We start from the raw sequence: 20,643 nt of genomic DNA, 5'->3' as shown, positions 1-20,643 counted from the left end.
AAATCACTAAGAATTCACACTTCTTATGTGTATTATAGGAAGTTGAGGACAGATATTATGCACCCATCACTGTAGAATAAAAATGCCAAACATTTGCTATGATTGACACTGGCGCACAGGCCACAATTATGTCCAAGGAGCTGGTAAAGAGTATCAATGAAGGGAGACCCCCACAGAATCAGATCACAGTGAAGGAAAATCAAGTTCTAGTGCATAACTTTAATGGGGAGGAGGTGCCCATCATAGGTGTAACTGCGGTTGACATAAAAATAGGAAAGCACAGAATGAAACAAGAGGTATTGATCACGTCTATTTGTGAAATTCCATTTCTGATGGGGACAGATTGCCTGAAAAGATTGTCTCCTCTCATAGATGAGGTGAATGGAGTGCTGTGGTCCTTAACCAAAAAACCATTGAGACCTAAGAAACTAAAATAACAAAACAGCAACATAAATGAATGTCACACCGTTGCCAAAACAAATGATGCTGTGGAGGTATATCTCCAGAATAGTTGCATACCTAGTGTCACGGTTATATTAATGTGTCAAGACAAAATGCAGAACGACAGTGAAAAACTACCTGTACAAATATACTTGGACCCAAGGAAAAATTGGCAGACTGCCATAGATGAGCACACATTACGTTTTTATTTAAAAGAGAAAACAATCAAACAGAATATTGCTCCTAAAACAGATTCAGAAAAACACATTACCACTCTTGCTGAAATACACATGGAAGATGAGCAACCATGGGTTCATGTTGGTATAAATGACTGTTTTAAAACAATAAAAGCCACTTTAGCGCTTGAACAGGAGAGGAGCTTCATTAATGAGAAATTTTTGCAAAAGATAATGGAGAGGGAAGAGATCCTGAAATTTAGGATTAAAAACCAATATGTTTCTGGGTTGGACAGTCCAGACTTTGAAAACCAAATTGCAGGCAGATGTATGCTTAAAATTAGCATTGGGCAGAAAACAATTTACCATAATGTATGGATAGTGAGTGGAGCACAAAATGACTTTTACATGGGCAATGACATCATGCACAGAATGTGTATGGTGTTAGATTTCCTTAATCAAAAAATATGGTCACGCCTAGGTGGGCCGGCACCTGAATTTGAAGACAAAAGAAGGGCTTATCATTGTGCACAACTAGTTCCTTATGCAATCGAATTACAAATGAGGAAAGATACTATTATTCCTGCATTTACAAAACAGTTTGCAATAACACGATGAAATGGACAGCAGATGAAAAACTCTGATGCATTTGTATGCCTGAATGAATCCATAAAACAGCAAGGTCTGGATTATGAATACATTCCATTGGTAGATATTGGTGAAGGATCTGTAAAAATTATGGTAAATAATAAAGGTTGTCAGGATATTCATTTAGAGGAAAACTCCTCATTAGGAATGGCCATACAAAAATCACATTATACGGCAGATTTAAATAACATGGTGATTGGAAATATCCCTGAAAAGTATGTAGATGCCAAGGGTGAGTTGCCAGAACACCTGGACTCTCAGCCCAAAGGAATATTTAAAATTAATTCTTTGTATCCTTATGATTCAAATGAGACAGTGTGCTGCCATCAAGAGGATTGCATAACAGTTAATTTAAATGAAAATAAAACAGAAAATCAGCCCATTGAAGTGGAAGCTGATATGCCAAAACATTTAAAAGTGGCAGCTTTACAAAAAGACACAGCCACACAGTTAGAGGAAAGCGCCGGGATTCCCTTACCAGAAGATTTTCCAGAATTTTCCAAAATGGTAGAAGAGCAGATCTCCTTAGCGAATGCGTGTTACAACGATGAGGATAGGAACAAACTGAGAAAGATATTTATGGAATTTAAAGATGTATTTGCAAAAGATGCTTATGATTGCGGTTTAACTGATTTACATGTGGCCACACTTCCGGAAGGGTGTAGCAGAAGTCCAGTATGTGTACGCCAGTATAGACTACCGCTGGCATGTTTAGAATCATTAGCAGAGATTATAAAGAATTTGGAAGCTCGGGGAATCATCAGGCCCATTCATAGCACATCCAATACACCTATTTTAGGTGTGTTAAAGCCAAATGGTCAATGGCGGCTATGTGCAGACTTGAGGGAGTTAAATAAAAGAGTTCCAGTATCCAGATGGCCACTGCCATTCATTGATCAGGGCCTAGCTCAGGTATATTGTTCAAAAGTGTTTACCACATTAGATCTCACCTCTGGATATTGGTGCGTGCCATTGGCAGAGGAGATACAGAATTTATTTTCCTTTACATTTGACAGGACTCAATACGCCTGGCTTAGAGCTCCGTTCGGGTACATCAATAGTGGGAGTGAATTTGGCATATTTTTGAGAAAGGCCATGCCAGATGCAGCGGAAAGAGGAACCGTAGTTTATGTGGATGATGTCCTGATAAAAAATGAAAGCCTGAAAAGCCATTTTGATGAAATAAGACATGTGCTTGGCCAATTGCAGAAAGCAGGCGCCAAAGTGTCTTTACAAAAAGCACAATGGTGCAAGAAAAAAGTGAACTTTCTAGGCCATGAAGTGACTGAACATGGGCTAAATCCACAAAAGAAGAAAATAGAGGCCATACAAAAACTAAAGGACCCTAAAAATGTAAAAGGGGTAAAAAGTTTATTAGGGATGACAGGCTATAACAGAAAGTTCATTGAAAATTATGCTGAAATCACTCAACCATTGACTAAACTGCTTAAACTGAATACACCCTGGATATGGGAAAAAGAGCAGTCTGAGGCAGTAGCTAAATTGAAGGAATGTCTTGTAAAGGCACCATGTTTAGCATATCCCATAAAGGGTAGGGATTTCTTTATAGAAATAGGGTTCTCTGAACATTGTATGTCAGCAGTGTTATCACAAAAACATGATGTGAATCACAAAACCATTGCATATGCAAGTAAAGCATTTTCCCAAGTTGAAATGAAATTCAATGACTGTGAAAAGGCCCTATTAACCACTGTGTGGGCGCTACAACATTTCCGCCCTATTGTTCAGGGAGAAAAGGTGATTATTGAAACAAATCATCAACCTTTGCAGTTTTTAGAGAGTAAAAGAATTAGGTCAGGTTATCTAGCGCAGTCCAGAATCACTTCATGGACAGTGGCATTACAAGGTTTTCCTGTAGAAGTGAGATATGGACAAAATAAAAAGAGCCCAATTGCTCAAGGGTTAGCTGACTTACATGACTGTGCAGCTGAACAAGTATCAAACGAAATGGAAGTGGAACCTAGTTTGCAGGAATTTGAACAATCACCACACAAAGCTTTTGATGAAAAAACATGCAAGGATCTGCCAACTGTATATGTGGATGGTTGTGCTTTTCACATTGAAAATGACAGTGATAAACAATTAGTGTCCGGAATAGGGAATGTCTGGTTGAAATGTGAAGGCGTCCCCAGTGTATGGATGAGGATTGGAGCTAGAAGCAGTCAAGTGGCGGAATTGGCGGCCATTTATAAAGCAATTGCTACTGCAGTTGATAATAAATTCAGTGAAATTGTCCTGGTGACTGATTCTGACTATGCACGAAATAGCTTTGTGGAGTATTTACCTGGCTGGAAAGTGAGAGGCATGGTTACATACAACAAAAAGCCACTTAAACATGGAAAAATGATACAAGCCATAGACAAATTGGTGTCAGAAAATGATTTGACAATATACTGGAGAAAAATTTGTGGGCATTTAAAAACACCCGGAGAGGATAAGGAGGGAAATGATAAGGCAGACCACCTGGCTAAAATTGGGGCTATGATGGGAGAATTGCTACCTATAGATGATTTACTGGGTGAAATACAAATTGATGCAGTAACACGTTCTAAAACACCAAAGGAGGTAGATCAACCAGTGGTACAGTGGGGTCATGATATGCCAGACCAAGATTTGATTGAGGCATAAAAGAATGATCGAATTTTGGGAATCTATTATAACCATTTGATAAATCCTGAACAAAACCCTTTAACAGAAAATGATTGTATGGGAAAAGAAGAGTTGAGGGTGCTATTAAAGAATAAAAAACGAGTTAGACTGCAGGATGGACTCATGATTAGAGAGTCCATAACAGGACAAATACAGTGGGTGGTACCCCTTTCATTCAGAGGGCTAATGCTACAACATGCACATGATGCAATAACTGCAGGCCACAGAGGTTCACAAAAAACATTGGAAATACTAAAAGATTATGCTTACTGGCCACATATGTCCCAAGATGTGGAATTATATACTAGAGGATGTCTAGTATGCGCCCAATTTAATCCTGCTTCACCAATGCATAGAGCCCCATTGATGAAAAGAGGCCTAACTCTTCCATGGTCAGATTTGCAAATAGACTATGTAGACCCTTTAAAAAGGTCGAGCAGAGGAAACCGTTACATTTTAAGTGTGATATGTTTGATGTCGAAGTGGATTGAATGTATTCCTACACCAGATTGTAGTGCGCAAACAGTAGCCACATTGCTAGTGAACCATGTGTTCTCAAGGTTTGGGTTGCCACAAAGAATTGAGTCAGACAGAGGAAGTCATTTTACAAGTACTCTAATGAGTAACGTATGGCAAATACTGGGTGTGAAAAGGAAACTACATATCGCATATCGGGCAGCCTCTTCAGGTGGAGTTGAACGGAGCAATAGGTGTGTTGTGGACATATTAAAGAAATTTGTGGCAGAAGCAGGTTCCAGCTGGGATTTACGTTTACCGTTGGTTTTGATGGCAGTCAGATCAACCCCTGCCAAAGCAACAGGTATTAGTCCACATGAGGTATTAACAGGTAGAAAAATGGTGTTACCATAACACCTACTATACAGAACACATGAGCAGACACTTGTGAGTGCATCCACAGTTCATGAGTACATTGATGAATTGAGGAAGCATTTGCAACATGCATTTGCTTTTGTGCAAAGAAATCTAGAAAGAGCTGCTGACAGTGCAAAGTCATACTACGATAAAAGAACATCAGTGAGAGAATACAGTGTAGGGGATCAGGTGTATAAGATTCATTTTGGAAAAAGTAAACAGAAAAATTCTAAATTTCTAGTAGCCTGGCAGGGGCCATTTCGAATTATAGATAAGGTTTCTCCTGTTTTTATAAAATTTTAAAGACTGAAGGTGAAACATCAATAGAGCAATTTGTGCACGTAAATCAGATTAAGCCATGCCATCCCAGACACGAGATCAGGCAGCTTGAGCATGTAGAAACAGATAAAGTCCCTTGAACATAAAAAGGTGGCGTGACTATGTATAGTCAGGAGGCAGTGACAGAGAAGTTAAAAAAAAAAGATGGTTGAAATGGTACACACTTTGCTAAACTTGTTGGAGATATTGCGCTGATCCTGAAGGTGGGCAACTGATATCTTGAAGCTACTCAAGGATCCAGCAGCACAGATATCGGCACTTAGAACACTAAGAAGCCGTGTATAGATCACGTGGGAACCCGGGACGACCGAGGTCGTAACCATTGAAGCAAAAAGAAGCATTCATCTCGTACAAAGATCACTGAAGGGTCGGGATAAGCTGAAATCAACAAACATGGCGGACTCTAACATGGGAAGTCCTAATTAAGATGTTGCAAAAGGTGAACCCAAAAAGGCAGTACACAAGTGTTGAGAATTAAGAAGCACCTAGAGATAGATACCTGGATGGATGAAAATAAACAACCTGCAGATACCTTCTTGTGGAATTCTGGCCCAGAAATGAAACAGATGTGAACCGAACACATGAGCCTTGACCAAGAAGTATAAAGAATACAAGAAGACCGAATGGTCACTACATAACAGACTGTTGCTATACAAAAATTAACCCCTGAAGAATTTCCTGAAATTATGAGAACTGATAAAGGAAAGAAACATGTTGGGTAGTGTGAATTGTAGAATGAAAAGATGTATGAATGACATAAGTGTGAATGAGTAGAGCACGATTTTTATGGGGAAGTTAGAGTACCCAGTGAAGAAAGGAGAAGATATAAAAAGTAAATGAAAAACTGAAAAATTTGTCTTCTACTGATGAACTATCTAATAACAGAGATATGTATTAGAAAATAGAATGTTATGTAGAAGTTGTCTGTGGTCAATGATACCAAAAATAGTGGCAAATGTGCAATAATTGAACTTAGACAACAGTGCAAGATGCTGTCTTTGTTGAGATAATTGTGAATGTATTTTTTAGTGGTGTTTTTACGGAGAGTAAATAAATTGATATTTTTGAATAAAAAAACTGTTTGGAATAAGTATGTTGTAATTTAATGAGTTAAACAACATGCAGGACTGAGTTAGAAGAAGGTACTGGAGAAGCAAGGGACCCTTTAAGCATTGGTGTGGTATGTTTAGTGGTTTTGACGTTTTGAGGGTTGTCTTAAAGAGGTCCAGATAAATATTCCCTCTAGTCTCTTAAAGTTTTTTCAAGTGAAATGGTACATAAACACTGTAATATATGTAAATATATATAAAATATAAATAATATAAAAAGTAAATAAAAATAAATAATGGAAGCTCATGGTCGGTGTGCAGAATGAAGATGCATTAAATATTGAATGTTGTTTTATGTATGCTTGTTCTCTATAACCTGTGTTTAATTTCAGAAGGCGAAAGAAAAAGGGTGAAATATTTTACAAGGCGTGTTTTATTTTGGCAAAAGGGTGAAATTAGTATTGTGCTATATACGTGCAGGGTAATTCATAGAAAATCGCACAAAAATGGCGCACGCGGCTGGCGCACAGTGTCCCCGTGCGATACACTGCGCCAGCCGCGTGCGAAAAAATCCTTTTCATCGCACAGCGTATTCATGGATTATAGCCTCCGAAACCAGCCGTGGCGCAGAGTGGCGCAGCAACCCTGCATCAGGGGTGCGTGGGAAGTAACACACACAAAAGCAGCAGGGTACGTGTATTTCAGGGGTGCGCGGGAAGTATCACACGCAAAAGCAGCAGGGTACGTGTACAGGGGTGCGCGGGAAGTATCACACGCGATTCCATCAGGGTACATGTATTCCAGGGGTGCGCGGGAAGTATCACACACAAAAACAGCAGGGTACGTGTATTCCAGGGGTGCACGGGAAGTATCACATGCAAAAGCAGCAGGGTACGTGTATTTCAGGGGTGCGCGGGAAGTATCACACGCAAAATCAGCAGGGTACGTGTATTTCAGGGGTGCGCAGGAAGTATCACACGCAATTCCATCAGGGTACGTGTATTCCAGGGGTGCGCGGGAAGTATCACACGAAAAAGCAGCAGGGTACGTGTATTTCAGGGGTGCGCAGGAAGTATCACACGTGATTCCATCAGGGTACGTGTATTACAGGGGAGCGCGGGGAGCACCACACGTGAATTGCACGTGTGGGTCCTCCCAGGTGTTCCCTCTACACCCTCCACGGCCCCTGCAGGTGGCCCACACCACAGGGGCCTATCCTGCACATGTCCTGCAGGCACCCCATCCACCATGGCCATGCCCCCCAGCCAACCCACATGTCACCTTGCACTACTGCCCACCAACGCATGTCCCCCTGCACCCCCAGACACCAGGGGCAGCCTCCACCAGGCCCCCACCCATGTCTCCCAACACCCCCACACCCCAGCAGTGCAGGGGCAGCCTCCACCAGGCCCCCACTCATGTCTCCCACCACCCCCACCCCCCAGCCACCAGGGGCAGCCTCCACCAGGCCCTCACTCATGTCCCCTATCACCCCCACCCCCCAGCAGTGCAGGGGCCGCCTCCACCAGGCCTCCACTCATGTCCAACTCATGTCTCCCTGCACCCCCACCCCCCAGCCACCAGGGGCAGCCTCCACCAGGCCCCCACTCATGTCCCCTATCACCCCCACCCCCCAGCAGTGCAGGGGCAGCCTCCACCAGGCCTCCACTCATGTCCAACTCATGTCTCCCTGCACCCCCACCCCCCAGCCACCAGGGGCAGCCTCCACCAGGCCCCCACTCATGTCCCCTATCACCCCCACCCCACAGCAGTGCAGGGGCAGCCTCCACCAGGCCCCCACTCATGTCCCCTATCACCCCCACCCCCCAGCAGTGCAGGGGCAGCCTCCACCAGGCCCCCACTCATGTCTCCCTGCACGCCCACCCCCCAGCCACCAGGGGCAGCCTCCACCAGGCCCCCACTCATGTCTCCCATCACCCCCAGCCACCAGGGGCAGCCTCCACCAGGCCCCCACTCATGTCCCATATCACCCCCACCCCCCAGCAGTGCAGGGGCAGCCTCCACCAGGCCCCCACTCATGTCTCCCACCACCCCCACCCCCCAGCAGTGCAGGGGCAGCCTCCACCAGGCCCCCACTCATGTCTCCCACCACCCCCACCCCTCAGCCACCAGGGGAAGCCTCCACCAGGCCCCCACTCATGTCCCCTATCACCCCCACCCCCCAGCAGTGCAGGGGCAGCCTCCACCAGGCCCCCACTCATGTCTCCCACCACCCCCACCCCCCAGCCACCAGGGGCAGCCTCCACCAGGCCCCCACTCATGTCCCCTATCACCCCCAACCCCCAGCAGTGCAGGGGCAGCCTCCACCAGGCCCCCACTCATGTCCTCTATCACCCCCACCCCCCAGCCACCAGGGGCAGCCTCCACCAGGCCCCCACTCATGTCTCCCACTACCCCCACCCCCCAGCAGTGCAGGGGCACCCTCCACCAGGACCCCACACATGTTCCCCTGCACCCCCACCCCCAGCAGTGCAGGGGCAGCCTCCACCAGGCCCCCACTCATGTCCAACTCATGTCTACCTGCACCCCCACCCCCCAGCCACCAGGGGCAGCCTCAACCAGGCCCCCACTCATTACCCTATCACCCCCACCCCCCAGCAGTGCAGGGGCAGCCTCCACCAGGCCCCCACTCATGTCCCCTATCACCCCCACCCCGCAGCAGTGCAGGGGCAGCCTCCACCAGGCCCCCACTCATGTCTCCCACCACCCCCACCCCCCAGCCACAAGGGGCAGCCTCCACCAGGCCCCCACTCATGTCCCCTATCACCTCCACCCCCCAGCAGTGCAGGGGCAGCCTCCACCAGGCCTCCACTCATGTCCAACTCATGTCTCCCTGCACCCCCACCCCCCAGCCACCAGGGGCAGCCTCCACCAGGCCCCCACTCATGTCCCCTATCACCACCACCCCCCAGCAGTGCAGGGGCAGCCTCCACCAGGCCCCCACTCATGTCCCCTATCACCCCCACCCCCCAGCAATGCAGGGGCAGCCTCCACCAGGCCCCACTCATGTCTCCCTGCACCCCCACCCCCAGCCACCAGGGGCAGCCTCCACCAGGCCCCCACTCATGTCTCCCTGCACGCCCACCCCCCAGCCACCAGGGGCAGCCTCCACCAGGCCCCCACTCATGTCTCCCATCACCCCCAGCCACCAGGGGCAGCCTCCACCAGGCCCCCACTCATGTCCCCTATCACCCCCACCCCCCAGCAGTGCAGGGGCAGCCTCCACCAGGCCCCCACTCATGTCTCCCACCACCCCCACCCCCCAGCAGTGCAGGGGCAGCCTCAACCAGGCCCCCACTCATGTCTCCCATCACCCCCAGCCCCCAGCCACCAGGGGCAGCCTCCACCAGGCCCCCACTCATGTCCCCTATCACCCCCACCCCCCAGCAGTGCAGGGGCAGCTTCCACCAGGCCCCCACTGATGTCTGCCACCACCCCCACCCCCAGCCACCAGGGCCAGCATCCACCAGGCCCCCACTCATGTCTCCCACCACCCCCACCCCTCAGCCACCAGGGGCAGCCTCCACCAGGCCCCCACTCATGTCCCCTATCACCCCCACCCCGCAGCAGTGCAGGGGCAGCCTCCACCAGGCCCCCACTTATGTCTCCCACCACCCCCACCCCCCAGCCACCAGGGGCAGCCTCCACCAGGCCCCCACTCATGTCCGCTATCACCCCCACCCCCCAGCAGTGCAGGGGCAGCCTCCACCAGGCCCCCACTCATGTCCTCTATCACCCCCACCCCCCAGCCACCAGGGGCAGCCTCCACCAGGCCCCCACTCATGTCTCCCACCACCCCCACCCCCCAGCAGTGCAGGGGCACCCTCCACCAGGACCCCACACATGTTCCCCTGCACCCCCACCCCCCAGCAGTGCAGGGGCAGCCTCCACCAGGCCCCCACTCATGTCCAACTCATGTCTCCCTGCACCCCCACCCCCCAGCCACCAGGGGCAGCCTCCACCAGGCCCCCACTCATTACCCTATCACCCCCACCCCCCAGCAGTGCAGGGGCAGCCTCCATCAGGCCCCCACTCATGTCCCCTATCACCCCCACCCCGCAGTAGTGCAGGGGCAGCCTCCACCAGGCCCCCACCCATGTCTCCCTGCACCCCCACCCCCAGCCACCAGGGGCAGCCTCCACCAGGCCCCCACTCATGTCTCCCATCACCCCCACCCCCCAGCCACCAGGGGCAGCCTCCACCAGGCCCCCACTCATGTCCCCTATCACCCCCACCCCCAGCCACCAGGGGCAGCCTCCACCAGGCCCCCACTCATGTCTCCCACCACCCCCACCCCCCAGCAGTGCAGGGGCACCCTCCACCAGGACCCCACACATGTCCCCCTGCACCCCCACCCCCCCAGCCACCAGGGGCAGCCTCCACCAGGCCCCCACTCATGTCTCCCATCACCCCCACCCCCCAGCCACCAGGGGCAGCCTCCAACAGGCCCCCATTCATGTCCCCTATCACTCCCACTCCCCAGCAGTGCAGGGGCAGCCTCCACCAGGTCCCCACTCATGTCCCCTATCCCCCCCACCGCCCAGCAGTGCAGGGGCAGCCTCCACCAGGCCCCCACTCATGTCTCCCATCATCCCCAACCCCCAGCCACCAGGGGCAGCCTCCACCAGCCCCCCACTCATGTCCCCTATCACCCCCACCACCCAGCAGTGCAGGGGCAGCCTCCACCAGGCCCCCACTCATGTCTCCCTGCACCCCACCCCCCAGCCACCAGGGGCAGCCTCCACCAGGCCCCCACTCATGTCTCCTTGCACCCCCAGCCCCCAGCCACCAGGGGCAGCCTCCACCAGGCCCACACTCATGTCTCCCATCACCCCCACCCCCCAGCCACCAGGGGCAGCCTCCACCCGGCCCCCCACTCATGTCCCCTATCACCCCCACCCCCTAGCAGTGCAGGGGCAGTCTCCACCAGGCCCCCACTCATGTCTCCCACCACCCCCACCCTCTAGTAGTGCAGGGGCAGCCTCCACCAGACCCCCACTCATGTCTCCCACCACCCCCACCCCCCAGCCACCAGGGGCAGCCTCCACCAGGCCCCCACTAATGTCCCCTATCACCCCCACCCCCCAGCAGTGCAGGGGCAGCCTCCACCAGGCCTCCACTCATGTCCCCTATCACCCCCACCCCCAGCAGTGCAGGGGCAGCCTCCACCAAGCCCCCACTCATGTCTCCCATCACCCCCACCCCCCAGCAGTGCAGGGGCAGCCTCCACCAGGCCTCCACTCATGTCCCTTATCACCCCCACCCCCCAGCCACCAGGGGCAGCCTCCACCAGGCCCCCACTCATGTCTCATACCACCCCCACCCCCCAGCAGTGCAGGGGCACCCTCCACCAGGACCCCGCACATGTCACCCTGCACCCCCACTCCCCAGCAGTGCAGGGGCAGCCTCCACCAGGCCCCCACTCATGTCCAACTCATGTCTCCCTGCACCCCCACCCCCCAGCCACCAGGGGCCGCCTCCACCAGGCCCCCACTCATGTCCCCTATCACCCCCACCCCCCAGCAGTGCAGGGGCAGCCTCCACCAGGCCCCCACTCATGTCCCCTATCACCCCCACTCCCCAGCAGTGCAGGGGCAGCCTCCACCAGGCCCCCACCTCATGTCTCCCTGCACCCCCACCCCCCAGCCACCAGGGGCAGCCTCCACCAGGCCCCCACTCATGTCTTCCTGCACCCCCAACCCCCAGCCACCAGGGGCAGCCTCCACCAGGCCCCCACACATGTCTCCCATCACCCCCACCCCCCAGCCACCAGGGGCAGCCTCCACCAGGCCCCCACTCATGTCTCCCACCGCCCCCACCCCCAGCAGTGCAGGGGCACCCTCCACCAGGACCCCACACATGTCCCCCTGCACCCCCACCCCCCAGCCACCAGGGGCAGCCTCCACCAGGCCCCCACTCATGTCTCCCATCACCTCCACCCCCCAGCCACCAGGGGCAGCCTCCACCAGGCCCCCACTCATGTCCACTATCACCCCCACCCCCCAGCAGTGCAGGGGCAGCCTCCACCAGGCCCCCACTCATGTCTCCCTGCACCCCCACCCCCAGCCACCAGAGCAGCCTCCACCAGGCCCCCACTCATGTCCCCTAACCCCCACCCCCCAGCAGTGCAGGGGCAGCCTCCACCAGGCCCCCACTCATGTCCCCTATCACCCCACCCCCCAGCAGTGCAGGGGCAGCCTCCACCAATCCCCCACTCATGTCTCCCTGCACCCCCACCCCCCAGCCACCAGGGGCAGCCTCCACCAGGCCCCCACTCATGTCTCCCTGCACCCACACCCCCCAGCCACCAGGGGCAGCCTCCACCAGGCCCCCACTCATGTCTCCCTGCACCCCCACTTCCCAGCCACCAGGGGCAGCCTCCACCAGGCCCCCACTCATGTCTCCCTGCACCCCCACCCCCCAGCCACCAGGGGCAGCCTCCAACAGGCCCCCACTCATGTCTCCCATCGCCCCCACCCCCCAGCCACCAGGGGCAGCCTGCACCAGGCCCCCACTCATGTCCCCTATCACCCCCACCCCCCAGCAGTGCAGGGGCAGCCTCCACCAGGCCCCCACTCATGTCTCCCACCACCCCCACCACCCAGCAGTGCAGGGGCAGCCTCCACCAGGCCCCCACTCATGTCTCCCACCACCCCCACCCCCCAGCCACCAGGGGCAGCCTCCACCAGGCCCCCACTCATGTCCCCTATCACCCCCACCCCACAGCAGTGCAGGGGCAGCCTCCACCAGGCCCCCACTCATGTCCCCTATAACCCCCAGCCCCCAGCAGTGCAGGGGCAGCCTCCACCAGGCCTCCACTCATGTCTCCCTGCACCCCCACCCCCAGCCACCAGGGGCAGCCTCCACCAGGCCCCCACTCATGTATCCCTGCACCCCCACCACCCAGCCACCAGGGGCAGCCTCCACCAGGCCCCCACTCATGTCTCCCATCACCCCCACCCCCCAGCAGTGCAGGGGCAGCCTCCACCAGGCCCCCACTCATGTCCCCTATCACCCCCACCCCCCAGCCACCAGGGGCAGCCTCCACCAGGCCCCCACTCATGTCTCCCACCACCCCCACCCCCCAGCAGTGCAGGGGCACCCTCCACCAGGACCCCACACATGTCCCCCTGCACCCCCACCCCCCAGCCACCAGGGGCAGCCTCCACCAGGCCCCCACTCATGTCTCCCATCACCCCCACCCCCCAGCCACCAGGGGCAGCCTCCGCCAGGCCCCCACTCATGTCCCCTATCACCCCCACCCCCCAGCAGTGCAGGGGCAGCCTCCACCAGGCCCCCACTCATGTCCCCTATCACCCCCACCCCCCAGCAGTGCAGGCGCAGCCTTCACCAGGCCCCCACTCATGTCTCCCTGCACCCCCACCCCCCAGCCACCAGGGGCAGCCTCCACCAGGCCCCCACTCATGTCTTCCTGCACCCCAACCCCCAGCCACCAGGGGCAGCCTCCACCAGGCCCCCACACATGTCTCCCATCACCCCCACCCCCCAGCCACCAGGGGCAGCCTCCACCAGGCCCCCACTCATGTCTCCCTGCACCCCCACCCCCCAGCCACCAGGGGCAGCCTCCACCAGGCCCCCACTCGTGTCTCCCATCGCCCCCACCCCCCAGCCACCAGGGGCAGCCTCCACCAGGGCTCCACTCATGTCCCCTATCACCCCCACCCCCCAGCAGTGCAGGGGCAGCCTCCACCAGGCCCCCACTCATGTCTCCCACCACCCCCACCCCCCAGCAGTGCAGGGGCAGCCTCCACCAGGCCCCCACTCATGTCTCCCACCACCCCCACCCCCCAGCCACCAGGGGCAGCCTCCACCAGGCCCCTACTCATGTCCCCTATCACCCCCACCCCCAGCAGTGCAGGGGCAGCCTCCACCAGGCCCCACTCATGTCCCCTATCACCCCCACCCCCCACACACCAGGAGCAGCCTCCACCAGGCCCCCACTCATGTCTCCCACCACCCCCAGCCACCAGGGGCAGCCTCCAACAGGCCCCCACTCATGTCTCCCATCGCCCCCACCCCCCAGCCACCAGGGGCAGCCTGCACCAGGCCCCCAATCATGTCCCCTATCACCCCCACCCCCCAGCAGTGCAGGGGCAGCCTCCACCAGGCCCCCACTCATGTCTCCCACCACCCCCATCACCCAGCAGTGCAGGGGCAGCCTCCACCAGGCCCCCACTCATGTCTCCCACCACCCCCACCCCCCAGCCACCAGGGGCAGCCTCCACCAGGCCCCCACTCATGTCCCCTATCACCCCCACCCCACAGCAGTGCAGGGGCAGCCTCCACCAGGCCCCCACTCATGTCCCCTATAACCCCCAGCCCCCCAGCAGTGCAGGGGCAGCCCTCCACCAGGCCTCCACTCATGTCTCCCTGCACCCCCACCCCCAGCCACCAGGGGCAGCCTCCACCAGGCCCCCACTCATGTATCCCTGCACCCCCACCACCCAGCCACCAGGGGCAGCCTCCACCAGGCCCCCACTCATGTCTCCCATCACCCCCACCCCCCAGCAGTGCAGGGGCAGCCTCCACCAGGCCCCCACTCATGTCCCCTATCACCCCCACCCCCCAGCCACCAGGGGCAGCCTCCACCAGGCCCCCACTCATGTCTCCCACCACCCCCACCCCCCAGCAGTGCAGGGGCACCCTCCACCAGGACCCCACACATGTCCCCCTGCACCCCCACCCCCCAGCCACCAGGGGCAGCCTCCACCAGGCCCCCACTCATGTCTCCCATCACCCCCACCCCCCAGCCACCAGGGGCAGCCTCCGCCAGGCCCCCACTCATGTCCCCTATCACCCCCACCCCCCAGCAGTGCAGGGGCAGCCTCCACCAGGCCCCCACTCATGTCCCCTATCACCCCCACCCCCCAGCAGTGCAGGCGCAGCCTCCACCAGGCCCCCACTCATGTCTCCCTGCACCCCCACCCCCCAGCCACCAGGGGCAGCCTCCACCAGGCCCCCACTCGTGTCTCCCATCGCCCCCACCCCCCAGCCACCAGGGGCAGCCTCCACCAGGCCTCCACTCATGTCCCCTATCACCCCCACCCCCCAGCAGTGCAGGGGCAGCCTCCACCAGGCCCCCACTCATGTCTCCCACCACCCCCACCCCCCAGCAGTGCAGGGGCAGCCTCCACCAGGCCCCCACTCATGTCTCCCACCACCCCCACCCCCCAGCCACCAGGGGCAGCCTCCACCAGGCCCCTACTCATGTCCCCTATCACCCCCACCCCCCAGCAGTGCAGGGGCAGCCTCCACCAGGCCCCACTCATGTCCCCTATCACCCCCACCCCCCACACACCAGGAGCAGCCTCCACCAGGCCCCCACTCATGTCTCCCACCACCCCCACCCCCCAGCAGTGCAGGGGCACCCTCCACCAGGACCCCACACATGTCCCCCTGCACCCCCACCCCCCAGCAGTGCAGGGGCAGCCTCCACCAGGCCCCCACTCATGTCCAACTCATGTCTCCCTGCACTCCACCCCCCAGCCACCAGGGGCAGCCTCCACCAGGCCCCCACTCATGTCCCCTATCACCCCCACCCCCCAGCAGTGCAGGGGCAGCCTCCAGCAGGCCCCCACTCATGTCCCCTATCACCCCGACTCCCCAGCAGTGCAGGGGCAGCCTCCACCAGGCCCCCACTCATGTCTCCCTGCACCCCCACCCCCCAGCCACCAGGGGCAGCCTCCACTAGGCCCCCACTCATGTCTCCCTGCACCCCAACCCCCCAGCCACCAGGGGCAGCCTCCACCAGGCCCCCACTCATGTCTCCCTGCACCCCCACCACCCAGCCACCAGGGGCAGCCTCCACCAGGCCCCCACTCATGTCTCCCATCACCCCCACCCCCCAGCAGTGCAGGGGCAGCCTCCACCAGGCCCCACTCATGTCCCCTATCACCCCCACCCCCCAGCCACCAGGGGCAGCCTCCACCAGGCCCCCACTCATGTCTCCCACCACCCCCACCCCCAGCAGTGCAGGGGCACCCTCCACCAGGACCCCACACATGTCCCCCTGCACCCCCACCCCCCAGCCACCAGGGGCAGCCTCCACCAGGCCCCCACTCATGTCTCCCATCACCCCCACCCCCCAGCCACCAGGGGCAGCCTCCGCCAGGCCCCCACTCATGTCCCCTATCACCCCCACCCCCCAGCAGTGCAGGCGCAGCCTTCACCAGGCCCCCACTCATGTATCCCTGCACCCCCATCCCCCAGCCACCAGGGGCAGCCTCCACCAGGCCCCCACTCATGTCTCCCTGCACCCCCACCCCCCAGCCACCAGGGGCAGCCTCCACCAGGCCCCCACCCGTGTCTCCCATCGCCCCCACCCCCAGCCACCAGGGGCAGCCTCCACCAGGCCCCCACTCATGTCCCCTATCACCCCCACCCCCCAGCAGTGCAGGGGCAGCCTCCACCAGGCCCCCACTCATGTCTCCCACCACCCCCACCCCCCAGCAGTGCAGCGGCAGCCTCCACCAGGCCCCCACTCATGTCTCCCACCACCCCCACCCCCCAGCCACCAGGGGCAGCCTCCACCAGGCCCCTATTCATGTCCCCTATCACCCCCCCACCCCCCAGCAGTGCTGGGGCAGCCTCCACCAGGCCCCACTCTTGTCTCCTATCACCCCCACCCCCAGCCACCAGGGGCAGCCTCCACCAGGCCCCCACTCATGTCTCCACCACCCCCCACCCCCCAGCAGTGCAGGGGCACCCTCCACCAGGACCCCACACATGTCCCCCTGCACCCCCACCCCCCAGCAGTGCAGGAGCAGCCTCCACCAGGCCCCACTCATGTCCAACTCATGTCTCCCTGCACCACACCCCCCAGCCACCAGGGGCATCCTCCACCAGGCCCCCACTCATGTCCCCTATCACCCCCACCCCCCAGCATTGCAGGGGCAGCCTCCAGCAGGCCCCCACTCATGTCCCCTATCACCCCGACTCCCCAGCATTGCAGGGGCAGCCTCCACCAGGCCCCACTCATGTCTCCCTGCACCCCCACCCCCCAGCCACCAGGGGCAGCCTCCACTAGGCCCCCACTCATGTCTCCCTGCACCCCCACCCCCCAGCCACCAGGGGCAGCCTCCACCAGGCCCCCACTCATGTCTCCCATCACCCCCACCCCCCAGCCACCAGGGGCAGCCTCCACCAGGCCCCCACTCATGTCCCCTATCACCCCACCCCCCTGCCACCAGGGCAGCCTCCAAACGGCCCCCACTCATGTCTCCCACCACCCCCCAGCAGTGCAGGGGCAGCCTCCACCAGACCCCCACTCATGTCCCCTATCACTCCCACCCCCCAGCCACCAGGGCAGCCTCCACCAGGCCCCCACTCATGTCCCCTATCACCCCCACCCCCCAGCAGTGCAGGGGCAGCCTCCACCAGGCCCCCACTCATGTCCCCTATTACCCCCCCCCAGCATTGCTGGAGCAGCCTCCAACAGGCCCCCACTCATGTCTCCCACCATCCCCACCCCCCAGCAGTGCAGGGGCAGCCTCCACCAGACCCCCACTCATGTCCCCTATAACTCCCACCCCCCAGCCACCAGGGGCAGCCTCCACCAGGCCTCCACTCATGTCCCCTATCACCCCCACCCCCCAGCAGTGCAGGGGCAGCCTCCACCAGGCCCCCACTCATGTCCCCTATTACCCCCACCCCCCAGCAGTGCAGGGGCAGCCTCCACCAGGCCCCCACTCATGTCTCCCTGCACCCCCACCCCCCAGCCACCAGGGGCAGCCTCCACCAGGCCCCCACTCATGTCTCCCTGCACCCACACCCCCCAGCCACCAGGGGCAGCCTCCACCAGGCCCCCACTCATGTCTCCCTGCACCCCCACCCCCCAGCCACCAGGGGCAGCCTCCACCAGGCCCCCACTCATGCCCCCTATCACCCCGACCCCCCAGCAGTGCAGGGGCAGCCTCCACCAGGCCTCCACTCATGTCTCCCTGCACCCCCACCCCCAGCCACCAGGGGCAGCCTCCACCAGGCCCCCACTCATGTCTCCCTGCACCCCCACCACCCAGCCACCAGGGGCAGCCTCCACCAGGCCCCCACTCATGTCTCCTATCACCCCCACCCCCCAGCAGTGCAGGGGCAGCCTCCACCAGGCCCCCACTCATGTCCCCTATTACCCCCCCCAGCATTGCTGGAGCAGCCTCCAACAGGCCCCCACTCATGTCTCCCACCACCCCCACCCCCCAGCAGTGCAGGGGCAGCCTCCACCAGACCCCCACTCATGTCCCCTATAACTCCCACCCCCCAGCCACCAGGGGCAGCCTCCACCAGGCCCCCACTCATGTCCAACTCATGTCTCCCTGCACCCCCACCCCCCAGCCACCAGGGGCCGCCTCCACCAGGCCCCCACTCATGTCCCCTATCACCCCCACCCCCCAGCAGTGCAGGGGCAGCCTCCACCAGGCCCCCACTCATGTCCCCTATCACCCCCACTCCCCAGCAGTGCAGGGGCAGCCTCCACCAGGCCCCCACCTCATGTCTCCCTGCACCCCCACCCCCCAGCCACCAGGGGCAGCCTCCACCAGGCCCCCACTCATGTCTTCCTGCACCCCCAACCCCCAGCCACCAGGGGCAGCCTCCACCAGGCCCCCACACATGTCTCCCATCACCCCCACCCCCCAGCCACCAGGGGCAGCCTCCACCAGGCCCCCACTCATGTCTCCCACCGCCCCCACCCCCAGCAGTGCAGGGGCACCCTCCACCAGGACCCCACACATGTCCCCCTGCACCCCCACCCCCCAGCCACCAGGGGCAGCCTCCACCAGGCCCCCACTCATGTCTCCCATCACCTCCACCCCCCAGCCACCAGGGGCAGCCTCCACCAGGCCCCCACTCATGTCCACTATCACCCCCACCCCCCAGCAGTGCAGGGGCAGCCTCCACCAGGCCCCCACTCATGTCTCCCTGCACCCCCACCCCCAGCCACCAGAGCAGCCTCCACCAGGCCCCCACTCATGTCCCCTAACCCCCACCCCCCAGCAGTGCAGGGGCAGCCTCCACCAGGCCCCCACTCATGTCCCCTATCACCCCACCCCCCAGCAGTGCAGGGGCAGCCTCCACCAATCCCCCACTCATGTCTCCCTGCACCCCCACCCCCCAGCCACCAGGGGCAGCCTCCACCAGGCCCCCACTCATGTCTCCCTGCACCCACACCCCCCAGCCACCAGGGGCAGCCTCCACCAGGCCCCCACTCATGTCTCCCTGCACCCCCACTTCCCAGCCACCAGGGGCAGCCTCCACCAGGCCCCCACTCATGTCTCCCTGCACCCCCACCCCCCAGCCACCAGGGGCAGCCTCCAACAGGCCCCCACTCATGTCTCCCATCGCCCCCACCCCCCAGCCACCAGGGGCAGCCTGCACCAGGCCCCCACTCATGTCCCCTATCACCCCCACCCCCCAGCAGTGCAGGGGCAGCCTCCACCAGGCCCCCACTCATGTCTCCCACCACCCCCACCACCCAGCAGTGCAGGGGCAGCCTCCACCAGGCCCCCACTCATGTCTCCCACCACCCCCACCCCCCAGCCACCAGGGGCAGCCTCCACCAGGCCCCCACTCATGTCCCCTATCACCCCCACCCCACAGCAGTGCAGGGGCAGCCTCCACCAGGCCCCCACTCATGTCCCCTATAACCCCCAGCCCCCAGCAGTGCAGGGGCAGCCTCCACCAGGCCTCCACTCATGTCTCCCTGCACCCCCACCCCCAGCCACCAGGGGCAGCCTCCACCAGGCCCCCACTCATGTATCCCTGCACCCCCACCACCCAGCCACCAGGGGCAGCCTCCACCAGGCCCCCACTCATGTCTCCCATCACCCCCACCCCCCAGCAGTGCAGGGGCAGCCTCCACCAGGCCCCCACTCATGTCCCCTATCACCCCCACCCCCCAGCCACCAGGGGCAGCCTCCACCAGGCCCCCACTCATGTCTCCCACCACCCCCACCCCCCAGCAGTGCAGGGGCACCCTCCACCAGGACCCCACACATGTCCCCCTGCACCCCCACCCCCCAGCCACCAGGGGCAGCCTCCACCAGGCCCCCACTCATGTCTCCCATCACCCCCACCCCCCAGCCACCAGGGGCAGCCTCCGCCAGGCCCCCACTCATGTCCCCTATCACCCCCACCCCCCAGCAGTGCAGGGGCAGCCTCCACCAGGCCCCCACTCATGTCCCCTATCACCCCCACCCCCCAGCAGTGCAGGCGCAGCCTTCACCAGGCCCCCACTCATGTCTCCCTGCACCCCCACCCCCCAGCCACCAGGGGCAGCCTCCACCAGGCCCCCACTCATGTCTTCCTGCACCCCCAACCCCCAGCCACCAGGGGCAGCCTCCACCAGGCCCCCACACATGTCTCCCATCACCCCCACCCCCCAGCCACCAGGGGCAGCCTCCACCAGGCCCCCA

This window comes from Ambystoma mexicanum, chromosome 8 (genome assembly GCF_040938575.1).
Source record: "Ambystoma mexicanum isolate Mex_15411 chromosome 8, UKY_AmexF1_1, whole genome shotgun sequence".
NCBI classification, from domain to species: domain Eukaryota; kingdom Metazoa; phylum Chordata; class Amphibia; order Caudata; family Ambystomatidae; genus Ambystoma; species Ambystoma mexicanum.
The sequence above is the reverse complement of the archived record's forward strand: the minus strand, read 5'-3'. Positions refer to the sequence as shown.